The sequence below is a fragment of the Sciurus vulgaris genome (assembly GCF_902686455.1).
Source record: "Sciurus vulgaris genome assembly, chromosome: 8".
In the NCBI taxonomy this organism is placed as follows: domain Eukaryota; kingdom Metazoa; phylum Chordata; class Mammalia; order Rodentia; family Sciuridae; genus Sciurus; species Sciurus vulgaris.
The window spans coordinates 61,836,629-61,864,104 of NC_136468.1; the positions used below are offsets into that span (position 1 = coordinate 61,836,629).

General features: G+C 35.0%; 1 protein-coding gene across 4 annotated transcripts in view; it reads right to left on the reverse strand.

Annotated features, from left to right (window-relative positions):
• Positions 1-27,476, reverse strand: part of CD36 (CD36 molecule (CD36 blood group)) — a 74,539-nt gene that overhangs the window by 42,956 nt on the left and 4,107 nt on the right. For 2 of the 4 annotated variants that reach the window (XM_079150564.1, XM_079150561.1), the window contains exon 2: positions 2,495-2,784. The exons of the other annotated variants lie outside the window; for them this stretch is intronic. The gene's annotated coding sequence lies outside the window, so the exon portion shown is untranslated. The remainder of the gene's footprint in view (positions 1-2,494; positions 2,785-27,476) is intronic. 4 annotated transcript variants of the gene reach the window in all.

The following is a 27,476-nucleotide window of genomic DNA, read 5'->3' on the forward strand; positions in this document are numbered from 1 at the left end:
TGAAACATTACAAATAATTGCAGATTTTTGTCAGGACACAAAATGATGAGTACTAAATATTCAGCAAATTTTACAAATGGGGAAAGAACATAAATTAGCCCTTCTTGTTGAAAAATCAAGCAGTCTTCTCTATACCTCCAGGTAATTGATTTTGGTAAGTACACAATGACAGTACTTTAAGGGACCCTTTATCCAAAACTATCTGTTTAATATTCCTTATGTGTTATTCTTTGGTCAGGTATTATTGAAAAAGTCAAATGATAAAAAGAGAGGATATTATTTCTATAGGCCAGCGAACATTGTCATGTACATGCTACTAGAATTAAATATTTTAAAATTAAGTATGACACAAAAAATTTATTTGCATATAGATAATATGCTATACTATTTTGTTTTCTCATACTTTTAATAAAAATCATCTGTATCTGTACATATCAAAACTCAGATAAGAACAATGAGTAGACCTTATAAATTTGAGTTAAAAATGTAGAATTTACACTTTATTTTCTTATAATACTAATAAATTATTTTTAATATTTGGCAAATTACAAGATTCAGCTCGATTGTGTAAATAATAAAAATACTGATAAGATAAAAGGGATAATCTGAATATTCTTACCAGCAAAATATGGAGATTTAGCACAATGCCAGCTTAGTTTTGCATTCGCTGATAAATTGAGTTGCCATAGCAAGCCCATAGTCACTGAGTTTCTAAGCAACCTACAACTCCACAGACTGCAGATACATACCAGTCCACTGATCTTTCATCATCTTTAAAGAACAAATATGAACACTGTAGCAAAATCAGTGAAGGATCCCTTGATTGTCCAGTAAAGAAGTGACTTTCATCCAATGTCCCCTGTACTGATAGGCATTTATTTTGTTTTAAAGAATAGTACTTGTATTGGGGAGTTATTTGAATATTCAGTGCTAGCTGGGACAAGTTAAGTGCAGAAAATGGTCAGTACCTATGTATTGAACAAACACATATTTGTTGAATGAACAAATTTGTTGAATGAACAAAGATTGTGTGTTAAATGTAACATACAGTCTCTCTAAAGACATCATTTATTTAATGCTAGTTTCATAATTTATTGCCTATTACAAAATATGTTTAGTAGTCTTACTATATAGTACGTCCCCTCAATTTGTATATATTATTAAGGTTACCATAGTGTACAATAATTAAAGAATTGCCTGAGATCTTGTGTTAAATTTTTAAAATCATGGCTTGTCTAGAATATTTGAGTAACAATATTAGCTACCCAATAGACAAACAGAATTGCTTTGATCTAGATGAAAAGTTATATTTTCTTGAATGAGCCTGTATTAGCATTTCCTGTTGCTGTCTATAAACAACCTTCTTTAGTCTTCTGTTTTTCACATAGTGCCCACTGAGGCAAACCATTGGCTCTGTATTAATTCACTAGGATGAATTTTTCTAAACATTTAAGATAATTGCAATAAACAAAATAAAGGCATACAAATATTATCTATTCCTACAGACCATTGTGTTACAATGGTAGTCCAAATAAAATGTCACAAAGAGGAATGATTGGGTGTGACTAGCAAAGCAATTGTGACTAATATGTAAATACTTTCTATTGTCATTCTATGTAGCAAATTTGTACCTTGAAAAACATCTTTAGGGATGATTTGCCAATTGAAAACTGGCTTTAATTTACTGGTTAATTTTTTTGATATTACCTTATACATCCTATTTGCTATTGCATCAGAGATCAGTAGCCAGAGTCAATACATTACAACACAATAACTGAGTTCTCTAAGTAAAATAAAATTACAAAATTGCCTCTCAAGCCAGTCACAGAAGTCACCTGTTGACTAGTGCCATGCCAGGAATTCCAGCAGGAGAGACTGCCTGTGACCTCTACTTGTTGCACTGATCAGAGGCAGGGAGCACAGATTATTCTTCCTGTGTGGGAAAATAGCCACTCTGCCTTAAAATCTTAATACAAAAGAGCCCAATACTTCTATGCTATATTAATTGCATCTTTGAAATTGACCATCTACAATTTAATAGTCTTCATAGGACATGTATATCCTTTAAATAAAGGATTATACGCTTAAATTTGCACTTTTTAGTATGTTGCTCTATTAAGGTAGTTTTCTGTTGTTGCATATATGCAAGCATATGTTGGAGGGTTTAGATAATTTCAGATATTTTTGAATGTCCTCTTGAGTTAGTAATGCAGATATTAGGCCAGATCATAGTAAAATTACTACACCTGGGCTCTCTCTCCCCTTTCTTTAAATATAATCCTTATTAAAAGTTTGGGATGCAGTACCAGCTTACTGCCTACAATACCCGGTACACTCTCCTACCTGAAAGGAGAAAGAAATTCAAGTACACCCTAAACTGGGCAAGGACAAAGCAAAAATCAGAACAAAGCAAGAGTGTTTAGTATTGCAGGCACCAGTCTTGAGTCATATCTTTAGACAAGGTAACTTTCAGTTATTACATAGTTGTAATTACCAGTTAGAAGTCCGATGAAAGAGTGCAAGTCCACAAATGTCAATGTATTTTGCAAACGCTGTTGGAAGACCACGGAATAACACTGATGACTCCAGTCTGTGTGCCCCAAGTGCTGGGTCAAATCATTGCTGTATGCCAGACAGCCCCACCTCCAAGTATCCAAGAATGGCTGTGGAATTTTGATTGACACTCCAGTGAGGCAGTAGACTCCAAAACCAAAGTAAACCCTGAGCCCAGTGTTTGCTAACCTGTCCAACTTGAAAATGAGCTCTCTTTATCCTGGTTCTTTTCTTTAGGGAAAAAAAAAAAAAAAAAGAAAGAAACAATTACTCTGTGACGTTTAAAAGAACACTGCAGCAGTTCATTCTCCAGGGATAGCCCTACTTATTTTCCCCTAGCAATTCCCTCGACTCTGTCCATCCTGTGTCTTAGTCTTTGCGATCTTCCTCAGAACCACATAAGAACATGTATTCTGGCCTTTGGGAGGAGAAACAAAGCACTGATGAATATTCTAGGTTTTGGAAAGCTGGAGATAGGGATAGTATTTTACGGAGCCCTGGAAAACTATCAAGTTCAGGCTCACCATAGTGTTGACACTCCTTTGCCATGAGAGAATTAAGATGGTACTATTTGATGGGTATACTATAAAATATACAATACGTAATCATAAATTAAAACAAATGTACTCTACAAATTAAGGACATTAAATATATGCTAAATGAAACCAAAAATATGATTGTTTCCCAAATCATTTAAGAAATGATTACAGATTTCAAGCCTGATTACATGCATCCTCATGAACTCACATACCACATGGATATTAACCATGTGGCCACTACATGCTTAGAACTCTGCCACAAAGAAGAAAGCATGATTCCTACCAGGATATTTTCTGCTATATACTTCAAATACTTCAACATAAATTACAGCATGTATTCAAGTGTTCCATACATTGAATCTACCCTAGTTGAGAACATTCATTCTAGAGATAGTTACCTAGCATTTAATACAAGTCTACAATTTAGTTATCTTTATCTCCTCAGGAGATTGGCATAAGTATTCATTGAGGTTTTACTGGTGAAATAAATGATGTTAAGGATTTATGAATTGACTAGAAATAGTACAGGCCAACTCTCTACTCTTACATAACAGTTAAAAAAAACATCTACAAAGTAGAGTTGTCTAAAGCCATCTCAGAAATGGCTTATTATTATCTAAGCATTGATTTAAAGCAGTCTTGGTGCTTCTGAATGAAGGGTTGGTTTTAGATACACATTAAGGGTATTTCTCAAATGAACTGTTATTTATTGATGGTATTAATCCTTACCAAGATAACCCAATACCAGTACCTGTCCACACTGGCACATAGTTTGAAGGAGCTTACACTCTACATATGCAGAATTCCATAAAGATTCATGGGGAGAAGACTACAGAATCCTTTTGACTCATAGGACATGCACATTTGCTCAGATATAAATAGCTGTGACTCACAGTCCAAGGACCCTTTGCCCACGTCTACACGTGATGCAGTTCTTCTCTTTCCTTCATGACCTTCATATAGCAGAAGTTGAGAAAGTCTTAGGGATCATCCAATCCTCATCATTTAACAAAGAAGGTTTCTGAGAATGAGGGAGTCAAAAACTTGTTCTGGATCATCCTAGTGGTTATTTGTAAAGCCCTCAAGTAGAATATTGCTTGATTTTTCTCATTGTATTCCTACTTTCTCTACTTGTCACCTCTTTTTACATCTCTTATCCCAGGTTTTACCCTGATATTTGATAAGGTATTGCTGTAATTTTTCATTATTCTTTGTTCCTCAGTGATGCTACTCAACCTAAAAATAACCTATTGGGTGGTGTTAATAATTTATACTTCTTTTTGATTTCCATATGTTATTATTACTATTATTAGTATGAAGTTAATTTTTAAAAACTTTGATTCCAGTGTTCTTTTGTTTTATTTCATCTGAGTTTTTTGTGTGTGGGGGGGGTGGCCGTGGGTACCAGGGATTGAACTCAGGGTCACTGCACCACTGAGCCACATCCCCAGTCCTATTTTGTATTTTATTTAGAGACAGGGTCTCAGTGAGTTGCTTAGTGACCCTCCTGCTTCAGGATCCCAAGCAGCTGGGATTACAGACATGCACCACTGCACCCAGCTGTTCTTTCATATTTTAAGTATTGAATTAATTAAATCATTAAATAGAATTAAAATAGGCTACATTAATTAAATAGAAAATTTTAATTAAAATTATTAATAGAATGACATCAATTAAACAACATATTCTATTTCTTTCCCCTGATGTGGGACAACCTGATAAATTCTAGTAAAGAATTAGGAAAATGACAAATACTTGTGCACATATTACCATGGGTCAGGCATCATGTTAAAATACTCCTGTCCTGAAAATTTCTCTAAATTAAGTACTTTTAGCTTATTTTTACAGAGAAGATAACTGACCTGAGGAAGTTAAGAAAATTAGATAAATGCAAAGAGGTAACCTTGAGTTTATGCATCTAGTTCATAAGTAAGTACTATTAAAGATTGGTAGGAAAACAGGAAGATGCTTAGTAAACATAGGCATTTTCTTGTTCATATTTAAATTTTGATTTTGTCAATATAAATCTCTCAGCAGAAACATTTCTCTGTTACTTTGATGTTTGAGAATTATCTTATTTCCAAATACAGATTATAATTAAAATAAGTTTATTTATAGTCATTTAGCTTTAATAAACTAATCTTTGACAGTAGCTATATCTGAGTCCAGAGAATCTGAAAATAGACAAAACCCTTAATGAAAATAAGCTTAGTTACACACAAAGAAAAATGATTATAAAATAGCACAATGGAGGCTATAGCAAAGGCCTATAGTTCAACCTACACAGAGGAGGAAATTCTGAAGAGGGTTTTAGGGGGAGAAATGGCAGGCTTCACAGAGAAAACAATAGTCCAGCTCTGTGCTTAAGCAGGAGTCAGATCAATCACCAGGCCTTGCCCAAGGCAGAGAACATTTCCTCATCCATAGGAGGATTTAGCAATTTCTTCCAGAAGCCAAGGACTCTCAGAAGGGAAACAGTTTTTGTGGTAGCTTCAAAATAAATGAGAGAAAAGTCATTTCAAATTGAGTACCTAGTTCATGCGCCACTAGAAGAAAATGTAGGTTTCAAAAGCAGCCAAACTGCTAAAAGTTCTCAATTAACTTGCATTGGGAAGCACAAATAAAAATTACTACATTTTGTTTCAAGGCACACAAATCTCAATACTAAAAGATTATGAAAACACTTGAAGCATTTTATAAGCATCTTCATTGCTATTTGGCAACTTTTAGCCTAAAGAAAAATCCATTTAAATTTAGAAAATGAGGGCAAATCTGTTGACTTGTTATAAAATGCAGAAACTATAATTTGAAAATAATGAATATAAAAGTCAGGAGATTTATACATACCTTTGGAAGCACCATAATGATTTCTAAACCTTAAACTGTTCAAACTAAAAATATCAAAAGGTAAGTGTTTCTGGCAGTACAAATCTCTTTGCTTTGTTAAGTAATACATATTTTAAAAAGATCTTAGTATGTTTCTGTGTATCTATGGATAAAAGCTTATCATCTTACTGTGAATGTTGGGAGCAGTGAAAGTCAATGCTCAGGCCCAAGGAAACAAGAAAGTTGAGATGTATAAATAGTAATGCACAATATAGAAATCTAAGTGAAGTTCATAAAGAAATTAAACACAAGGAAATTTGAAAACACAGGTGAAAATATTTTAAAATAAGTTCTTTTATTGTATTTTACACCTTAATGTGGAGATAAGCCTATGTGGTAGAACTGTGCTACTGAAGTTAGCTTTTTAAAAGTACGGACTTTCTACTAATCTCCCTTATTCCCCCTACTCTTTAAAAATCTTCTGATGATCCTGGGTAGCTCATGTAAAATTCACTCTGCTGGTACCACTCTGGTCATATTTGTTTCCAAGCTCTACTACCCTTCCCAGAAGCTTGGGTCAGGTTGAGGACAGCACATTCTTGTCACGTGAAACTCACTACCTGGCCTCTGTCCAGCAGTTTTTCCTGGATTCTCTCCTCCTCTGTTGCTCAACTGGATTAGTCAATAGCATCTGAATTATCCTTTCTCCCCATCGACAGCAGCCCTCAAAGTCTGGGACAAGCACTGGTCTCCTCCCTGAACTTAACTGAGCTTCAATGTAAACAAATGGATGCACAGACCTAGAAGCAACTTCCTAGAATAAGACAACTGGAGGAAATAGGTATTTAATCTCACTAAATTCCACCTTTTGGTATCTCCTGCCCCTTCCTCCTTGGGGCCAAGTAGAACCAAGACTATTTTTACAGACTGTTTTAAATGTCTTTGTGCTTATCTCATTAATCCAATTGTAGTGGGGGGGTTACATATTCTTGTGGTGTACTGATTACTAGAATAATCCCATCACCTTTTTTAGTCCTTGAAATCTCTTCATATTTAATTTGTGAAATAATATTTTCACAAGCACATGTATTGAAAAATCATTTAAACTATGTCATGTTATATTAACAGCTAATGCCAACAGTGCTTACCACAGAGAGTCTCCTGAAACTATTACATGGGCATTTACATCCTCTATATTAATCTTCACAACAACCTTTGAGGAATTACTGTTTTTCCAAATATCACAACAGTGAAAGTGATGCTGTGAGAAGTTAGGTAACTTGCTCAAGGTTAATCAGTACTCAGTCAAGAGTTCAACACAACTCTGAACTTTAATATTACTGTCTCACATGATCACCTATTACTACCTATATAAACTAACATTAAAATGAAATATTTTTTAAAATGATATATTTTCTCTTAACTTTTTTCATGAGAATAAGTTTACACATGAAAGAAAATACTAATTTCATACATGAAAATAAAATCTTGTTCAAATCCAATTTGGGTAACTTAGGCTTGACCACCTTTTTGCAAGTCTAATCTACCTTGCCTTTCTTAAATACATCATATAGGGGCACAGGTTTCATTGCAAAGAATATCATAATGATATTCTTTTCAGAAAAGAAAACTTCAGTGTTTGATATATACTTGAAGATTTTATCTTCTTCACAGCAATTTTACTTTCTGAAACTTGTTTTGAAGACATTTTAATCTTCAAACATTGAAGTTACATAAATCAAAGTAGGACACATTGTGACAGATGTCACTGTTCCTCCTTACTCATCTTTCCTAACCAAACTGATTTTATATTTCAGATATTTCATGTCCATGTGATTCTAAGACCCCCTTTCAAGATACTGAGGTTGAATACTGATCAGTCTGAGCCAATAATTCTCCTTGACAATTAGAGATACATGTTGAACATGGAACACAATGCTCATAATTAAGGCATAAAGAAAACATACTAGAGAGAGTGACAGATTCTCTCAATTTTAAAAAATTGACACAAGACAAATATGTTCCATACTATTATATAAAGACATGATGCTTGTAATTCCTGCAGCCACTTTGCACCCATGAGATAAACAGACAAACCCACAAAGAGCCCTATCATTGTTGACTGTCTGAATTAGTCAGTTTGGAATCATCCTACATATTGAATCCTTGTTATATGAAACAAATTATTGTGCCCCATGTTTTTAGTTACTTTTATTGGGTTGTTTTATAACTTGCAGACAAATGCATCCCAACTCATAAAACTATAGATCTTTTGCTGAGACTTATTTCTATAGTGCTTATTAAAAAATTAAAAAATAATTATCTGTTCCAAACTTCTGGCTTTTCTCTAGAGCAACCATTATAAAATATTGGACTATCATGACTCTTTGATAATATAATTACTTGTTCCATTTTTGTATGTATGTGGGTATATAACATGTAATCAACACAAATTAAAGATCAACATATCATACCAGGATCTCCTAAACCCTATGGGAAATATAAGTCTGTTTCTTTAAAGGAAAAAATGGTTATACATTAAGAAGTCTAAAAACTCAAAATTCAAAATAAAAATTCAGTCCATGATTCTATCACTCAGGGAAATAGAATTGATTTTTCTGACATATGGAACGTGAAATACCGAATTTAGCTGAATCATAGAAAAGCTATCACAGACTTGAAAATATCTTTCATTTGCTTTCATAAGAGAACAATCACAAGAAATCCTAGGGATGCTTATATATTGAAATAGAAATGAATTTCACCATCATAAAACTATGGTGTGCAAAATAAAATTTTATTTTACCTTGAGCCTCCATTCTGTACAATCCAGAATATTCTATATATTCACTGTTAAACTCTCAACTTTTGATATTTCTTGGTCATTTCGTGTTTAGATCTCAGATTTTTTTTTTCTCAACTGAATATGTGCATAGGAATGAGAACATATCGCATGCCTCCACTAAATGCATGGCTATGGATTTCCCTTGTTGCAGCCATGAGCACTTTGAAATAGTTATTTTCCCTGACTTAATTACACCATCTTCTAGGGCCCTGGACCCAGTTTTAGGATCCAAATGTTTCCATTCCTATCTGCTTCTAAATATAGTTGCCTGTAGCCCACAACACACAGCCAAAAAATACCCCACAGCCTTTCCTCCAGGATGGGCATATTGTTGGACTTGCCCTCTCTAAGAGACACCTCCACTGAAACACTCACACTCACCTGCTGGGTGAAAGAGGGAGAGAGCTCATCCTCAGGAATTAGTCTGCAGCAGGGCAGATCACAGAACTTTGAGACTTAAGCTCTGGTGTCCCCACTTCCATTCATGTTTCTGGCCCTTTTATCTGTTTTGGGACGATGTTGAGAACAACTCTTTCAGACTGAGTAATAATTACTTTCAAAATCTTTAGTAGACCTGTGTAGTAGCATAAGTTCAGTTCCTTGGCACCTAAAAGCCTTTCCCCAGTTTATAGATTCATATCATTCAGTCCAATAAAAGAATGAAGAGAGTAAAAGAAAAAAAAAACCATGCAGATAATTCCTCAGAGTATCATCTTATATTTTAAAAATTATAAATTGCAGAAAATGAGAGAAGCTTAGCTGAGACAGTGAGATCGATGGGGACTCAAATCCCCTAAAAGTGTGTTTATAGAATTAGATCCTTACTCTATCCCAGAAGATTAACTGAATCTAAGTAAAAGGAAGTGAAATTCTAAGCAAATAAAATTAGGTAATTACATAAAGCATTTAGGTAATTACATCGTTGTAGTTGGCATGGTTTGAGGGAAAAAAAAAAAAAAAAAAGACATATGAACCACGTAAGCCTACTGACTTGAAAGCCCATGGCTATCAGAGGGAAAAACAGAGACCTCATCACAGGACACTTAAATGCCTGAGCAACAACCCAGCAGGCGCAAGTTACTGTAAAAGGGGATGATGAGATGACCTAAAAATTTTAAAACATGACCAAAACTTCTAGTTAACATGGCAAATCAAATACCTATGTTTATTTTCACTTGCACTTGAACTCTCATTAAAATACAATGAATAAAATTTACAAAAACATGAACATAGATGTTTGGCCCAAAGATGTTAATGATACAGGACAGAAAACAAGTGACTATCAAAAATACTATCATTTTGACAAACGGTCAATATAAAATTAAAGTATAATTTATATTTGTGTTACAAAGTTTTGGAAACCTGGTGTTTATTTACACTCATAGTACATCTGAATTTGGACTAGCGACCTTTCAAGTTCTCACTAGTCATATGGGTAGTAGCTACTCTGTTGGATGGGGTAATATATGTCAAGAAAAATCCATATTTATTTTCCACAATTTAAGAATAAATGGAAAATTGTTCATTTGAGCAAAAGCTTTTACATATAAGACAAAATTTTAATACAAATAAGCCACTAGTAAGATTGAATATAAAAAGGGTATTTTAAAATTGAGAAACTTTTTATGATTAATATCTTCAGACAACTAAGGGAAGCTACTGCATTAGTGAAGATGGTGAAGTAGAAAACCATGACACTATCAATCAAAAAATGAGACAGCAAACTAAATTTAAATAGTGAGTGAAGAAGTAATCCAGCAGAATGGTTGGAATGTTATAGCAAAATTAGAGTAGGAGAGCAAATCCAATTTCCATACAGTGAGATTTCCACAGAAATTGAAGTAAAACCCAAAACGAAATGGAGACAGTAAGAGAATGCAAAAAGTTTTTCTGGAATTGAGAGACATTACTCTCCAGAGTGCAAGAGACCATCTGTCTACATCTTATAAGACCACAGGCCATGACCCACCTACTCATCTTCAGAGCATTAGAGAGGATCAAGCTAATAAAAAGAAGATATTGGGGAGCAATATCATATGAATCAGAAAGAAAACACTCCCATAGCAATACTTGGAATTTAGAAGTAAATCAATAAATTGTTTTAAAACAGAGAAAATAATTCCCACCTGCTATTTATATGATCAAACCTTCAAGAATTCAACCCAATTTTCAAGAATATTAACTAAGTAATATATTTAAGTTCCCAGAATATAAACTTCACCAAAACAAGGATGTAAGCCAAAAAATAAGAAGACAGAAGACTGAGGAAATAGTTCATCTGACAACTAAGATACAAAGGGAATTTCCAGAAAGAGTTTGGAAGTCTTGACCATAAATTATGTAAGAGGCTAGAGAAAAAAAAAATAGTATTTATCTAGAAGAGAAGAGGATTTAAGGAGGGAATTATCACCAAAATAATTAAATTTTACCAAAAAGAAAGCAACTATTATGTGCCTTTCTGTTCTACTGTAAAGAACATTTGTAATAATGATGATGTAAATAGTCAATAGTATTAAAACAGCAACTGCATTGATTAGTTGAAATGAGAAATTTTTATGTGGAGATGGTGGTAGGGTATAGAGTGGTAATATAAAAGCTAAATTCTTTTCTACATGAGACATCAAAGACTAATAGTTAAAACAATTGTTTTTAAAATAAGTAATACCACTGTATCTAGAAATAACTCAAAATGTTCCCTCCTAGAAAAAAGCATGAGGAATTAGTTTAGAAAAAAAGGCAGTTGTTTTTTATAATACCATTTGACTTTTTTCAATAAGAAACATTCATTTGATACACAAATGTGCACACACATACACACACGTCAGTGCTAGGAATTAAATCCAGGGATATGCCACCAGTTCTTTTTAAAATTTTGAGATGGGGTCTCACTAAGGTGATGAAGCTGACCTTGAACTTGCAATCCTGCCTCAATCTCCTGAGTAACTGGAATTTTGGCACATGCCACCACACCTGGCTCAAATATATTATGCAAGATTATATTTCAATTGAGTGTGGTCAATATTGCTTTGCAATCTCCCTACCTCCTCTTATGATTCCCCCCTTCCCTCTAGTTATTCTTTCTTGTTTCCTTCACGTTCTTAAGAATATCACTGGAAACCTGTCTTCTCAGGATAGAACTATATTCTCTACTATACTGAAAAGATTGAATCTATCTACTTTATAGTCTTGTCCTCTCTACAAAATGCCCCTGTAAATCAGCTGTCCCTTTCTCTTTGACATCATATTCATGAAGAAAAAAATTGATATCTGTCTTTTGGAGTCATCCTTTTAATTGTAGTTTTGACTTCTCTGGGCACAGGGATTGGCTTAGAATGGGCTCCTACCAAAGTCAGACCCATGCAATACTGCCTAGTCTTGGCCATATTTTACTACGCCAGGTGGAATACCTGAGGCAAATGGGGCCAATCATTACCTGAGCCAGGTTTGTGAAGTTGGGGTGAAGTCACAATAGTTTCTTCTCTGATAGGAATAAAAAAGTTTATTACATGTAAGAATTTATAGAGTTGTTGGTGACCAGGAGCCTGGGGCATGGATCACACAGTCTGCAGAAGAGACTGAATTTTCTCATTTAATAAAATTCACCTTTAATAACTTCCCCAAAGAGGGAAATTGAATATATTAGTTACAAATTTGAAAACTAACTCTTTAGAATGCTAAAATATAATAAATGTCTTTAATTATCATTCTAAAATGTATTTGATGTCCAAATAGCACCATAATACCTGATGATGTTTTCCAAGTAACATCTATCAACATGGAGAATAGTTTGTTTTCTCTCTAATAAAGATTATAGATGTGTCATTCTTACCTGAAAATTAACAAAGTGTTATTCTTGCCTGAACATCTAGATTCAATGAAATTATGTATATTTTCCTTGTGATTATGTCCAATACTCCTTTATAGCATCAGTATAAATCTCATTTCAACTACCTAATTTTATCCAATAATATAATTCAATGTTATTTTTTTCTATATACCAGAAAAAAGACTTCCTTAATCACAAAATATATAAAATAAACCAATTAAGCACTCCTGAAAAGGGTAATGATTTTAAAGGCAATCAGAAAACTAAAACATGAAAAGAAAAACAATCTGAGAATCATAATTCTCAGAAGAATCAGTGTATAAATAAATTTATATAGAACAAATACACAAGAAAGACAGAGATGAGTGTAACTTGGAATTGTCAGGACTTCTGTGATCTTTACAAGGTGGAGCCAGATTATAGATATTCAAAAAGAGAAAACAATGTGTTAAATGTCTTTGGCATTCCTAACCACACATTTCTGAAACTAAACAATGAACAAAACTGAAGTTTGCCTTGGGGTCAGATTCTTCTCTTGTGAACTTATTATTCCTCACACACTAACGCTACAGTAAACTTCAGAATTATGTGACCTCCAAAGATTTTATCATTTCTTCAACACTTCCAATGGCCCTTTATTATAAACTGTCAGTACTTTTTAGAAATATTTACACACTTTAAAAACAGTTTTTCTTGCAAAATATTTTTTAGGATATTATTTGTAAATGGGATATTACAGTTGGATATTATACATAAAATTGTGTGGAAGTTTTTTATAAACTCTTGCTATATAATCCTGTATAGCAGAAAATCAACAGTAATCAGAAAATTCAACAAAATGTGAATTTGCTTAGAAACAGACATTACAGCCAATTGCTTACCAGTTTCCAATCATCTGCCCTGTAATTCTAGAAGATTTCTCCTGTTGAAATCATCTTTTTTTGGCAAAAATTTTAAAAACACATTTGGGAAACTTTGATACACCAGTATACACAATGGGAAAGAAAAAAGATTCATGAATTCAGATCATAGATCACAGAATATCTTCAGCACTGGAATGTTCTTTATACAGCAGCTGGTACAACTTTCTCTTTCTAAGAAGCAGAAATATGGCATGAGAAGGTTACTTTCTCAATGTTACAGACAGTAAAAGATGGGAACCAAGCTCAAGTCTCAATTCAACAGTCTGAAAAAGATTAAAATCATCATGTCAGGATAATAAAACAAACTGCCTGCTTTTTCTCTGCTCTCACACCACAATGAACACTGACAACAGATGTGTGGAGGGTTCTCCCATACCCCGAGCAAGCAATGGACGGCAGCAGACACCACTTGGATAGCCTCTAAACTAATTCAATTCTGACATTATGGAAACCAAGGGAAATATCAGAATAAATCCTCCAGACTTAACTAGCTGCACTTCCTTTTAACTTAAAAATCACCAATTTTTAAAGGTCACATAGCTAAAACTAACTTTTCTATGGATAATATCTAAGTTTTTATTTTTTCCCCAGGAACTTGAAGGCTGCTTTTGTCTATCTTCTACCAGTTGAAACCCTGCACTTGGGCCTAAGCAAGTGTCTTAAGAGGTGACCTTTTAATATCAGAAGCCCAGATGTCCACATGCAAAGCATGTTAACACTGATGCTTCTGAAAACGTGCTCTGTGACAAGTCAAAGTTTGATCGTGCATGTGCAGACACTGAATGACTTCACTTTTCCTCATCTCCAATCACCCTCTCCACACCTTACACCACCCTGTTTCTTTATCCCATAAATATCCCTAAACCCTATCCTCTGGGAGGCAGATTTGAGATTTCTCTCTGGTCTTCACAATTGGCTACCTTGTGAATTAACTTTTTTCAAAACCTTATCATTTCAGTGATTGGCATGCAGGACAAAATAGACCTTGTTCAATACTACTATATATACCTGCAGATAGCATCAAATCTGTCAGGTTGAGGATTTATTTCCCAATGCTATTCCCTACTGCAGATGCCAGCTGCTAACCCTAGGTTATATTACCTGTGCTCTGACTGGCTAAAATTTTGGTTCCCAAAATACCCTCATAGGGTTTAACTTTCTAGAGTAGCACAGAGAACACAGGGAAACTTTATTATTATTATTATCATTATTATTATTATTTACATTTACCTGCTTCTTATGAAGGGTTTTGAAAGGATTCAGGTGAAGAGATGCATAGGTTGAAGTATGGAAAGAAATGCCACAGAGCTTCCTTGCCTTCTCCAGGTGTGCCATCATCGAGGAACCTCCATGCATTCAGCTATCTGGAAGCCTTCCAAATCTACTTTTTTGGTTTTATGGAGATTGTTACATAGGTATGATTGAAGCATGGACAACAGTGCTGAAATATGATTGGACACAGGGGTATGATCTAATGCAAGACTGAGTGGGGAGACGCAGCAAGGCCTGTCTGTTCAGATTCTTCTTGGTGTGTGTTAACATTCCTCCCTCCAGGGGATGGGGCAGGACATCTCTGGAATGAGGAGGGTCTTATGACCTACTATTAGACAAAAGGTAGGTCAAAGGATTTCTTTATGACCAGCTCCAGGACATAAAGCAGGTGGTGGTGTGGGGCCAGGAGTGGGGGATATTGACCTTTCTACAATCTGCCTCTGGGAGGAAGAACTGCGGTTTCTACAGTCTGCCTGGGGATGAAGTTATGAGCCAGGAACCATGGACAAAAAATGAAATATATATAATATCAGTTATTTTTTCCCCACATGAAAGAACAGTTTCAGATTGTTCATATGTGGTTTGTCTTTTCAAATCTTAACCATAATATGATTTTGTACTCATTTTCCAAGTGACTAAATGGAGACACTGAGAAGTTACATCATTTACTCAAGGTCACAAAGCCTTAAGGAAACCCCAAGAGTTTTCATGAAGCATCCTCTTAAAGCTTTTTTGAAATAACTAATTATGAAGAGCAAAGAAAACATCCAAACCAAATTTAGGATCTAGAGGAAGGAAAGGGTTAAAGAGCTAATCTGGTCAAACACTTCCTGACCATTGATTATATTCCAAACTTTGGGCTTGGCACTGGTATACAAAGATGAATGAAACATGACCTTCAAAATACTGTTGTTTTGTTAAAAGGAGATAGACTATAAAATAATAAAAGGGCTTCAACAGATGGATAAATATTTCTAATAACACAAGAGGAAGAAGAGGGTAGAAAAGAGCTTGCATAAATTCAGTTTCAGGAAGGGAATGAAAGACTGTTTTTAGTGAAATGAAAAAAGCAAGGGAAATGTGTAGAGAAGACCTTTAATCTCCTTACTTAATATTCTAAGGAGTTTGAACTTTATTCTATAAACAGAATAGAACTATTAAGTAATTTTGAATATGGGAATTGACAGGATAAGAGTTTCCATCTCTAAAGGTCACATGAAAAGCAGTAAATCAGGATAAATCTGACTAGAGGACTTATAACATTAAAAAGACAAAGCCCTGAACTAAAACTTGGTTTCAGCCTTATGAAGACAGTTGGGCCCATTCTATCTAAACAGGGTTTGGATAAGTGAGGAATGTGCTTGCAGTATATGGCAGCAGTACAGAGGGCTATAAACTTGGAAAGCAGGCTGTAAATTTGGAAAGCAGACTAAGAGTCCTCTTCAAGAGTGAGAGAGACACTCTTAAGTTGTTTCTATGGCACTTCAGGACATAACCTGGGGGTAGAAAGAAATAAGAATTGGATAAGAACTAAAGTGATAGTCTGTAAAAGTAGATAAATTACTAAAGGTTGAAGGAATAGAAGGACTTAGTACTTGTTTTACATTGGGTCTGGCTGAAATGACAAATACTTGTATAAAACTAAGAAATAGTTGAGCAGACAACAGAGTCCACAGAGTGCATTCGATATTATGCAATAATTAATTTCCCATTTTCTCCACCTGAGATAGCAGGTTGGTATCCTGGTGTTAGAGCTTGGCTCCAAGGTTTGTCTTCCAAGGTAGCATAGAATCAGGCAGCACTTCAGTGGCATGGGACATGGGGTGAGGTTGGAAGCAGGACTGGGAGAGGAAGATGGAGGTGTTAAGAGAATGAAGGTCAAGAGAGTGAGGTCAAGGCCATCCCTGAAAAAGGCCATGAACCAACAGGTAGGAGAAACAGATCAGTTCATCTTACATAATGTAGAGTCAGGAACTGGAATCAGGAAAAAAAGAATTTCATCAGAAAGAAGCAATGAATGAAATGATTACATTAATCTACCCTCTGGTAAGCATATATGTAGATTATTTCAATGGCTACTGGGTATATAAGTACATTATGGCATTTAAAGAACCTATGTCTAAATCCAATGAAAAATAAGGAGACTCTCTGAAAAATGATCTGCGTAGTTTCTGCAATTAAAAACAATCACCACTGTTTGCCCAAAAGGCTATGTATTTCTTGGGAATTGAAAATTAAACATAAACAAAGAGCAAAGTGCCCTTTTTATTCTTGTATAATTTATACAATTGCTTTAAGAATGTTTGTGATCTATAAGGAGTTTGCACAGTCAAGTACAGAGATATTTCCTATAAGGAAACTGAATCAGTTATGTTTCAATTACATTTCAAATAGATATTTACTACAAAGTTGGGCATACAAAATATCCCTTTGACCAACAGGAAAACCAGTAATAAATGCTCATCTGTAACAGCCTTCCATACAGTGATATTGGAAAATGTAAAATATCCAAAAGGCACATTAAGCTAACTATATGCAAATATGATCCTGCATATAGTGGGTTATAAGAGTATTATTTTAATTTCCTAAATAACCAATTCATATTTTTATGTTTATTTACTTTATTTACCTTTCTTACTACTAACAAAATGTCAACTCAATTATCAGGATCCTATTCAAATTTATCTAATAGCCCATTTAGATTGAAGGGTCAAAAGTACTACCACGAATTCTGAAAAACTTAAGTGAACTCTATGTCCTAAAACCATGACAGCCATCCTTAATCTTTAAACATAAAATGTTTATTTAGAATTTTAACTTCTCAAATTCAGTTTCCTGTTCGGTAAATTGTTTTTGTTTCACATAAAACCAAGCTACATAATTAACTTAAAAATAGGAAAGATGAAATAGAACCTTGTGAAAGGATACAAACCTAAATAGGAAAGTGAAGAATGTGCAACATTCTTTGTTAAAATGATATCATTAAGAGAAGTTAAAAGGCAAACTATGAAGTTCAATCAAAATAGCTTATTAATAAAATAATATAGAGCTGAGGTAGAAAGCAGAAAATCATTTTGTATTGACTTTATCATATTTAGGTCCAAGAAGATCAGGAGATGAAAGATTCTGAAGACACAAATGGAAAGATATCCTTCTTTTGCTCATCAATTGCAAGAATTAATATTGTTAAAAATGTCTATACTACTCAGAGCAATGTGCAAGTTCCATGAAATCCCTATCAAATTATTAATGACATTCTTCACAGAAATAAAAAGTTACAGAATTCATATGCAGCTTCAGAAGGCCTCAAAGAACAAAACCAATCTTGACAAAAAAAAAAAAAAAAAAGGTGGAAAACTTCACTACTTTACTACAAAATATACTACAGTTACAATAGCCATGAAACATAGAACTGATGGAAAACCAGGCACAAAGACAAATGGAACAGAATGAAAGGAGTACCCAGAAATATATCCATGTACCTTTATAGTCAATTGAGTTTTTGAAAAGATGTTGAGAGCACACAACAGGAATAGTCTTTTCAATAAATAGGAAAATTGGATATCCACATAGAGAGGAATGAAAATTGCTCTCACCATATAAAAAATAGCAACTCAAAATAGATTTAAATGTAAGATTCGAAACTGAAATCAATAGAAGAAAACCTAGGGCAAAATCTCCATAACACTGGTCTTAGTGATGATCTTTTTTCTTTTTTTTAAATGTTTGACTCAAAAGCACAATTAACAAAAGCAAAAACATTTTTAAAATGGGATTAAATCAAACTAAAGTTCTTTTGCATAACCAAGGGAACAAAACCTACAAAATGGAAGAAAATATTTGTTAACTACCTCTGATTGCAAACTAATCCCTGCAGGGGGTTAATACGCAAAATATATAAGGAACCCCAAAGAACTTAATAGCAATAAAACAAATAACCCAATTTATAGATAAGTAAATGACCTAAATAAACATTTCTTAAAATACAAAGTGATAAACAGGTATATGAAAAAAAAATTCTCAACATTTTTCATCAGGGAAATGCAAATCAAAACTGCAATGACATCACCTTATTCTTGTAAAGAGATGTCTCTTTTTCAAAGAGGAAAATAGTAAGTGTTGGAAAGGACTCATAGAAAGGAGAATATCATTAGTGGCAATGTAAACAGGTGCTGCCATTAAGTGAAACAGTATATAGAGGTCCCTCAAAAAATTTAAAAAATAGAACTACCATGTGATTCCACAATACCACAACTGTGTATACATCCAAAAAAAATAAATCATTATGTTGAAGAGATATTTGTACTCGCATATTTATTGCACCAAAATTTAATAGCCCAAATATGGAATTAACCCAAGTATCCATCAACAGATGAATAAAGAAAATGTGGTACATATACACAGTGGAATAGTCATTAGCCATAAAGAGAAATCTTATTATTTGTGATAATGCTTACGAAACTGAATGACATTATGTTACACTTTAAGTCGAGCACTAAAACACAAATACCTCATGATCTGATTTCTATGTGGAATCTAAAGACAGTGATCTTGTAGAATGGTAGTTACCAGAGACTAGGGAATTTGAGGGGTGGGATTGTGAAGTGTTGGTCAAAGAATATAAAATTTTAGTAAGATAGTAATAATGAGCTCAAGAGATGTATTACACAGCATGGTGGATAAAGCTAATAAGTCCTATATTGTACCCTGAAAAATGTTAAGAAAATAGATGTTTTCATCACAAAAATATCAACTATTTGAGATATGTTAATAACTAACTAGGTGAGATGTTTTCTCATATGTTGCATTTATTGTACAGCTCATATTTAAAAATCATGTGTGTTTAAATCAAAGTATTTCAAATGTCATATTACATATCTATAGAGGAAATATGCCTTTTTCATATGGAATCAAGCTTTATTATAGCCTTCTCTCATTTCCTCCTTTTCTCCCACTTCCTGACACTTCTGCTACAGACATAAGTCGTCAGAAAGTAAATTATTAGATTGGGACATTTGTTAATGTTTCCACTCATTTTGGCTCCATAAACTAAAATATGCTGAATATTATTCAGTCATTAACTTGACTCATTAGCTAGATGTTCTTTCTTTAATCAAAGCTTTGATGATGGAAATCTACATATTTATATTAAAGTGTTCATAGACTTGATGTAAAGAGCTCTCACCTAAAAAATGATATGTGAGGGAGGCAATATTATAAATAGCTAGATTTAGTCATTCCAATATGTATTATGAACAGCATGTTGTACACAGTAAAGAAATGTAATTTATCTGTCAGTTTAAAACATTTAAAACATCTATTGTAAAACAAAGTCATATTACCCAATTGATTTCAGGAGATAAAGAATATCTAAAAATGCTTAACAATATATATAAAAGCACATTTATGTAAGTTACATTGAAATTCATGTTTTTGGAAATATACCAATTTAAGGTAATTCTCAAGTCCAACATTCTATAATCTGATTATCAAGCTATTTTTCTATGTAATAAGTGGAAAGACACCTTGTTTCACAAGTAACTTTCACTAAATAAAATTTCATTTCATTTTATATCTGCCAAAAGTTTATGTATTTTTTCACTTATATAACAAATTAGATTTTAGAATTTTAAGAAATACTAAATTTTTGCATGTTACAGTTATTGTGCATAGATTTATCTCCAGTTATTGTCCTTAGTGGTCAAACTACCAGCAAAACAGAAATGAAATTTCATGTTTAATTACCCAATGTGTTAAGCATTTCGTGGGAGCTAGGGAGGAAACTATAAAGGAACTTCACTAGAATCATTTATAGTTCACCAGAATCTTATTTCAACAGTCCTTTAACTGTGGAAATTGCATTCACCATGAATAGATTTCATGAAGTCACAAAGAACTTGGTCATGGAGTGAGAAAATAGCCCACCCTCCAGGGGCTGTGCTAGGACTAGTAGTTAAGTCTTAGCTATTTATAGACACTGCCTGATATTCACCACCAGGCCTGAGTGTCCCACTGAACCTAAGCAATTTCATAGAGCATTAACTTTAGACTGGACACTCTGAGATCAGAATGGATCAAGACAAAACAAGGTCTTATTCTTCTAAAACCATATGTGAACATAGCCCAGTTATGAACCCTGTCCAAGCCACAGCATGAATTTCCTTTCCCACCTAATGTGAGTGACTGCTGCTTATCAATTACAGATTTAACCTCCATCTAGTTTTCCTTCCCCACAGATAATTTTATGGCTGTCTTAATTTTATCTTACCTTGCCTCTACAACATCCAGTTGAGAGAAAACCTCCATTTCCTTCAACTTCACTCCTATCCCAAATCAACCAACCAAAGTCCAAAGTCTGTAACAGATTCTACATCTTCTTACTGGCTGATGGTATACTTGTCCTTCTTTACCATGAGTAACAAGCTCAGCTTACTCAACTGGTTCACAGATATGTTCCTGGTGTTCTCTGGTTGAAGGTCATTGGCATTAAGAGGGAACCTAAAAAGTTCGACTCCAAATACCAGTGTTATCAGAGATCTTTCACATATTTGGTAGCATAATGTTTTGGAATTTTCAAGAAAACAAAATACGACTTCAAAGAAGGAAATTACAAGATGCCATAATTATGAGAAACAGGAGAGACTATCATGAATGTGTAAAATGACAGCAGACAAAGCTTTTGGGGTTAGAGGTCTGGGTCAAAGGGCAGACTGAGCTGAGGAATAGAGCCAGGGCACAGCAGTGGAAGAGACCATTTGCTGAAGGCTTTGCAGTGCCCAACAGCTGTACTACAATTCTTTAACAAAAGATAGTGAAGTGGTGTAGGTCTGTATCATCAAAGCTTCACTCAAGGGAAGAAGTCTCAGCCAACACATGGCAGATATTGTATGCTTCTTATATTTACAAAAGGAAACATAAGAAAAATTAGGGAACTAATATTCCTCCCAATTAATGACTAAGATTATAGTAGGGGAGTTTTGAATAACTTCTTAGAAAGGATTAAGACAAACTATTTAGAAGGAATTAAAAATTTTAATCAGTGAATTGAGAATTACTTACAAATGTAGATTAGAAAAAATCAGTAATGATGATCATTGCAACATATCAATAATGAATTTCTTAAAAGCAGAAATGTGTATAAAGTTAAGCAACATGATCATTCTTACCTAATTTTGAGAACTAATTTATTAAGACTAGTCTGATTTAATCAATTGTTAAAACTGAGCTATATACTTCCAGATAATATTTCCCCATCTAGTTTCTAGCATTCACTTGCCAATCCTTGTTTCCAAGAGAAGGAAGCATTTAAAACTGTTTGACTCTGAGCTTGGCTCTCTGTCCACAGTGCGTGTCCTTCCCTAATCTTATCTTGCCCTCAACCCTTTGCCTACATAGCAAGCACCTGCTGGGCAGTCATGCCTGCAACCTGAACCAAGTTCTGCTCTGTCTCACTCTACTAGCAGAGTGACATCAGAACATAGCAAATTTTAGCTCAAGTCTTTTTGCTCTTATTTTTGTTTTCTGTCGCTAAGACCATTATCTCCCTTATCAAATTCTTTCTTCTTAGTGAAATGGGCAGATTATACTTGAAATTACTTTCTTAGCATAGCTTTAATCAGTTAGTTTTCATTATGCTTTCATTCCCCCAGTGACATTGGCAACTATTTCATTAATCCATAGTTCTTGCAAGACTACAATAAGTTCCTTAAGTATTCTGGACCTTTAATTGGGATAAAATATGAGAATCAACAAAACAAAAATCCGATATGCCCCCCAAGTAACTCACACCATGACAGAAGGGCAGACTCAGAGAATATGATAGTGTGACATCTACCCCAGGTGTTGAGAAGGGATGCTGGGTGGGAGAAGGGTGCTAAGAGACAGTTGGAGGAGGAAATGATGCCCTACTGTAGAACACAGGTCAAGGTTTGGAGCATGGGAGAGTGCATTAGGACTTACAGGCATCTCACCAAAAAGAGACCCAGGTAGAACAGGTACCTGGGTGAAAAGATGTTGGATAAGACTTTGGTATAACTTAAGAGGTCAAGAAGAACAAGACGAATCACTGGAAAGGGAAGTACAAATGACATCAGAAGCATAATGTAACACACAATATGCCAAATTGCCTTGAATAAGTAGAAACTCATTCTCAGGAATTCATCTTGAAAGCAATACAGGACCATGCAAGGATTTTAAAGAGAGTGTGATAAAACGTCCATTTTGACTCTGGTATCATGGAAGTTTGATTGAATTGAAGGCCAGAAGAAACCTAATGAAATAATCTAGGCAGGAAATTTTATTGTTCTAATTAAGCAGCAGCTATGGGAGGAAAGCACTGGGAAAGATATTTAGTGGGAAGAGGGAGAGATTTAGAAAGTGTATGAACATACAAACCCTGCTTAGTAATTAGCTAGATGGAGGAGCGGGAAATGTCAAGGATGAGTCCAAGGTCTCAGGCTTGAGTGACAAAATGAAGAGAGATACTATTCCTGGAGGGGAAAAAGGCTAAATTTGGGTGGGAAGTGAGGTTCATGCTATCTGGTTTTAATATTAGCATGTTTATTAGACTATACTGGAATAGTTTCTTAATATTTCTTAATTACCCAAATGGGGAAAATCACTACTGACTTTGAAATCATAAAAATTAGTTGTGTTTTATCATTTAATGTGTGAAAGGCACTTGTGTACTTTCCTTACATTAACATGCTTATTTTGAACACTTCATCTTATAATGAAGATACTATTGTTATCCATCCCTATTCTACAAAAAGGGAAGCAGAGGCAAAGAGGTTTATTAACTTGCCAAGGTCACAAAACTGGGATGTGGTAGATCATAGTTTTAAATCTATGAAATCTGGCCACAGAAAGGATACCTTACCCAATCATTTATACTACTTCTCCCTAAATACAAAGCACTTCACATCATCGTTATCAGTGGGATTTGTGGCTACCCAATTAGGATAAATATCATCCATTCATTTGTTTAGAAAGAATATGCAGAATACATGTTATATTCAGAATATGTGCTATATTCATACGTTTTACTGAACACTAGATTTGAGCATGATAAAACCATCCATCATGGGGTCATTTATAATATAATTTGAATATTAAAATGTACCTCATAAAACAAATGGCAAATTTATGTGCTGAAAGGGTTTAGACAGTCACGATGTGAAGTGTTAACATCTGGAACTTGACCAATAGGCACAGAGATATATATGGCCAAACTCAGGAGAGTGATTGGGTCATGAGATGTAGATTTGGTTCTTTTCAACATAGTTTATAGGTGAAACTATGAAAATGGACAAGATCTCTTAGAAGGTAAGGGATGGAGGGAGAGGCAGGGCCTGGAAAATCTACAGAAAGGAAAACTGGGAAATAACAATCTAGGTAAGGGTATAAAAGCTCACTTAACTTTTGTGAGCCTCAGAGGTCTTCTTTGTAATAAGTGTCAGTGGATCTTTGTTTAAGAGTATGCTAAGAACTATCCACACTTCTAATGTTTTTAAATTTTGCTATAAAATATGTGACCATTAGGAAAGTAGCCAAGTAGATCTCCTCCTCTAAACCTCAGAAAACAAACCAAGCTTCAAAGCTGTTGCTTTGCCATGGTAAATAATTAAGTACTTTTCTTTTTCGTTTTTTTTCCTCTTCCATTTCAACTGCTTTTATTTATTCTACATGATTTCAGCTTCAGAAATGCTCTCCCTGTTACTATGTACAGAAGTCTTGCATGGGAGATTTAAGAGAACAAAATGGCATCGTGGATACTCAAGAGGAATATTAATGGAACAGAAAAGATAATGGGAATAATTGTAGTAAGCTTCCTTTCTGTTTACCTTTTAATTATAGGATTTGCTTTCCTCCCTTGTATACTCCTGTCTTTCCTGACTTCATCTAGGAAGGGGATGATTTTTTTAAAAAACTATTTTGTGGTAAGACAAGAATGCCGCATACAGAAGATTGGAAGAATGGAAGGGGAAAACTTTGAGAGATTCTCAGTGAGACCCCAGAGGAACAGAAGGGTAAATAAAGACAAAGTGTGGAAGGGGAAAACTTTGAGAGATTCTCAGTGAGACCCCAGAGGAACAGAAGGGTAAATAAAGACAAAGTGTGATATCAGACTGTGCCTCTGCCAGCAGCTGGCCCCTACCTCCAACCAAGAGGATGTTTGAAGGGAATGTGTGACTAGGCTCAAAAAGAACATTTACTGTACATGCTGTGGTTCCTCACAATGTGGATATTGGAGAAATCACAACCCTTGCCTATGGCAAGGTCAGCAAATCCCCATGATGGCCTTTGGACTCTACAGTCACAGTGGAACTGACTGAACTGAATGTGTCTGACTTTATCTAAATTCAATTCATGTACTGAAGAAATTTAAAACACTGAATATACAGAAGGAAGCATGCTGAAGTTTTACATGCAATTGTGGAAGAGAGAACTAAGACACTGGGTGAAATTAATGAGCTTCCTGGACTGACTCACTGAGAAATTCTGCGTCTGAGTCTATGTAATTAGGATGATAGAAATTACAGACTATTTCTCCATTAAATTCCACAATTACTTATATGAGGATCTGTTCTTTATTTTTGAAATAGCAAAAACAAAACACCATTCAAATAAAAATCCCAGTCTGCTGGGAAAATCAATGCTAATAACATTCTATTAAACTATCACAGGATTTCACACACAAAAAGTTTCACAGGTGTATTTTATGGTAGATATTTATGTCAACCTGGATATTTTTAAAAAGAGTCAAGAGATGAAAGATAGACTTTTAAATTGTCTAAATTATTAAAACTTATTAAGTTTAGTCATAGTTCCAGCAACTTGGGAGGCTGGGGTAGGAGGATCACAGGTTCAAGGCCAACCTCAGCAACTTAGCAAGGGCTTAAGCAGCCTAGACCCCTAAGGGCTGGGGATGTGACCCAGTGGTTAATTGTCCCTGGGTTCAATCCCTGGTACCAAAAAATAAATAAAAATAATTTAGTAATAGTGCTTAATAGAAAGTGAGCATTTTCAGTTAGAAAAGACACACGATTTTTAATACAACAAAATCTGTCAATCAAGTGCTTATTATATGGCAGGTACTAGGACATTGCTACTGACATAAGTTTCAAATGACCCTTGCCTTCTTGGAGTTTCTATTTTAGCTGGAAGTTCACTCCAAGCAACAGTGTTGATCTGTAAGCATGACCTTCTCACCACATACAGTATTACTTGCATCAAAACTTGTACCTTATTGCATTGTAAATGCACATTTTGTGTCTGCTTTGATATAAATGTTGCCCTAGCCACTCTTAAAAGGTTGTGGCTCATAGAAACTACACATCTATGTGTAGACCCAAGAGACCAGCCTAAAAGTTAGACAACTCTTTGCTCCCCATTTTAGACAATTAGTTCCACAAGAAATAAACTCAGGAATTAAATAGACAAAAGCCCTAGAGTCCATACTGCAGTTATTTGATTCTGGAGGATACAAAATTAGTATTTTAAGACTAAATCATGCCGCTGACACAGCTGCCACCAACCTGAGGAGGTCTTTTCTCCAGGTCCTGCTGCCCCCTGACGCCAAGGATCCCCAGAGTTCTTTTCTCCATGTGTGGCTGATGTCTATCCAACTGCCATCAATACCTCTGCTGCTGCCACCACCACACATGCTGCCAATGCAACTGACCCACTGTAGCTGCCACTGAGCCACTGCCTGCTGCTACCAACCCTGCCACTACCGCTTCCACCACCACCCAGAGGTACGCTGCCAGGGAGACTCCAGATTTGGTTGCACAGGCCTCATCTGTCTTGGGGTGCTGGCCAGGGCATGGGGGTTCAAGGTGCCAGCAGCTTTGTCATCATCGCATCTCAGGGGTCAGCTGCCCCTGTCTTGGGATGCTGGTCAGGACCTGGAGGTTCAGAGTCAGGGTGCCTATGGGTTTAGCTGTGCCTGGGTTCTTCCTGGTGGGAGTGCTGCTGGCTGCCAGTTTGTTGCTGCTTTGCAGAACTGCTCATTCCTAGTGGTCTCTGCAAATTCCAACAGCATTGAGATCTTGGGACTGCAACGTGGCTGAGCCTGGGGTATGAGAAGCCCAGATCAGTGGGATAGTGACTGGGTCTGCCAGGGCTGGTCTGGGCCAGGCAATCCCATGAGAAGTCAGAGACAGGGCTGAGAAACTTTCAAACAGCGACAGAGACAGTTGTTCAATTTTCCATCCAAGTCTTTTTTATTTTAATTTTTTTTCTTCTCCAACATCTCTACCATATTTGTAGCAAGGCATTTTTCAGTTGTCAGTTAGTTGAGAATGGTGATACATAAATGGTATTTTGCAGTTTTGTTGTATATTCTTATATTTATTTTTTTCTCTTTGTATGTATTCTTCCTCTCACTCATCTGTTTTCCTGGATTCTTTTTCTACCTTTTCTCCACCTAACAGCCAACCTCTGTTGGTTCCTCTTCCACTCGTCCTGTAGATTTTTACTTCTAACTTCTTTCTTCATCCCTCATGATCATCATATCCTATACTACTTCTCTTGTGTCTTTGTCCACCATTTGAAATTGTAAACCCTTTTAGCGAATTTTCTGTTTCTATTGTAGACAGTGATTGAACTCATTTCTGTTTATTATGAGAAAACAGCACAGGGTAGAATCTGTACTGCCTCAGATCCATACCGCTAAAGGGGAAAACACACAA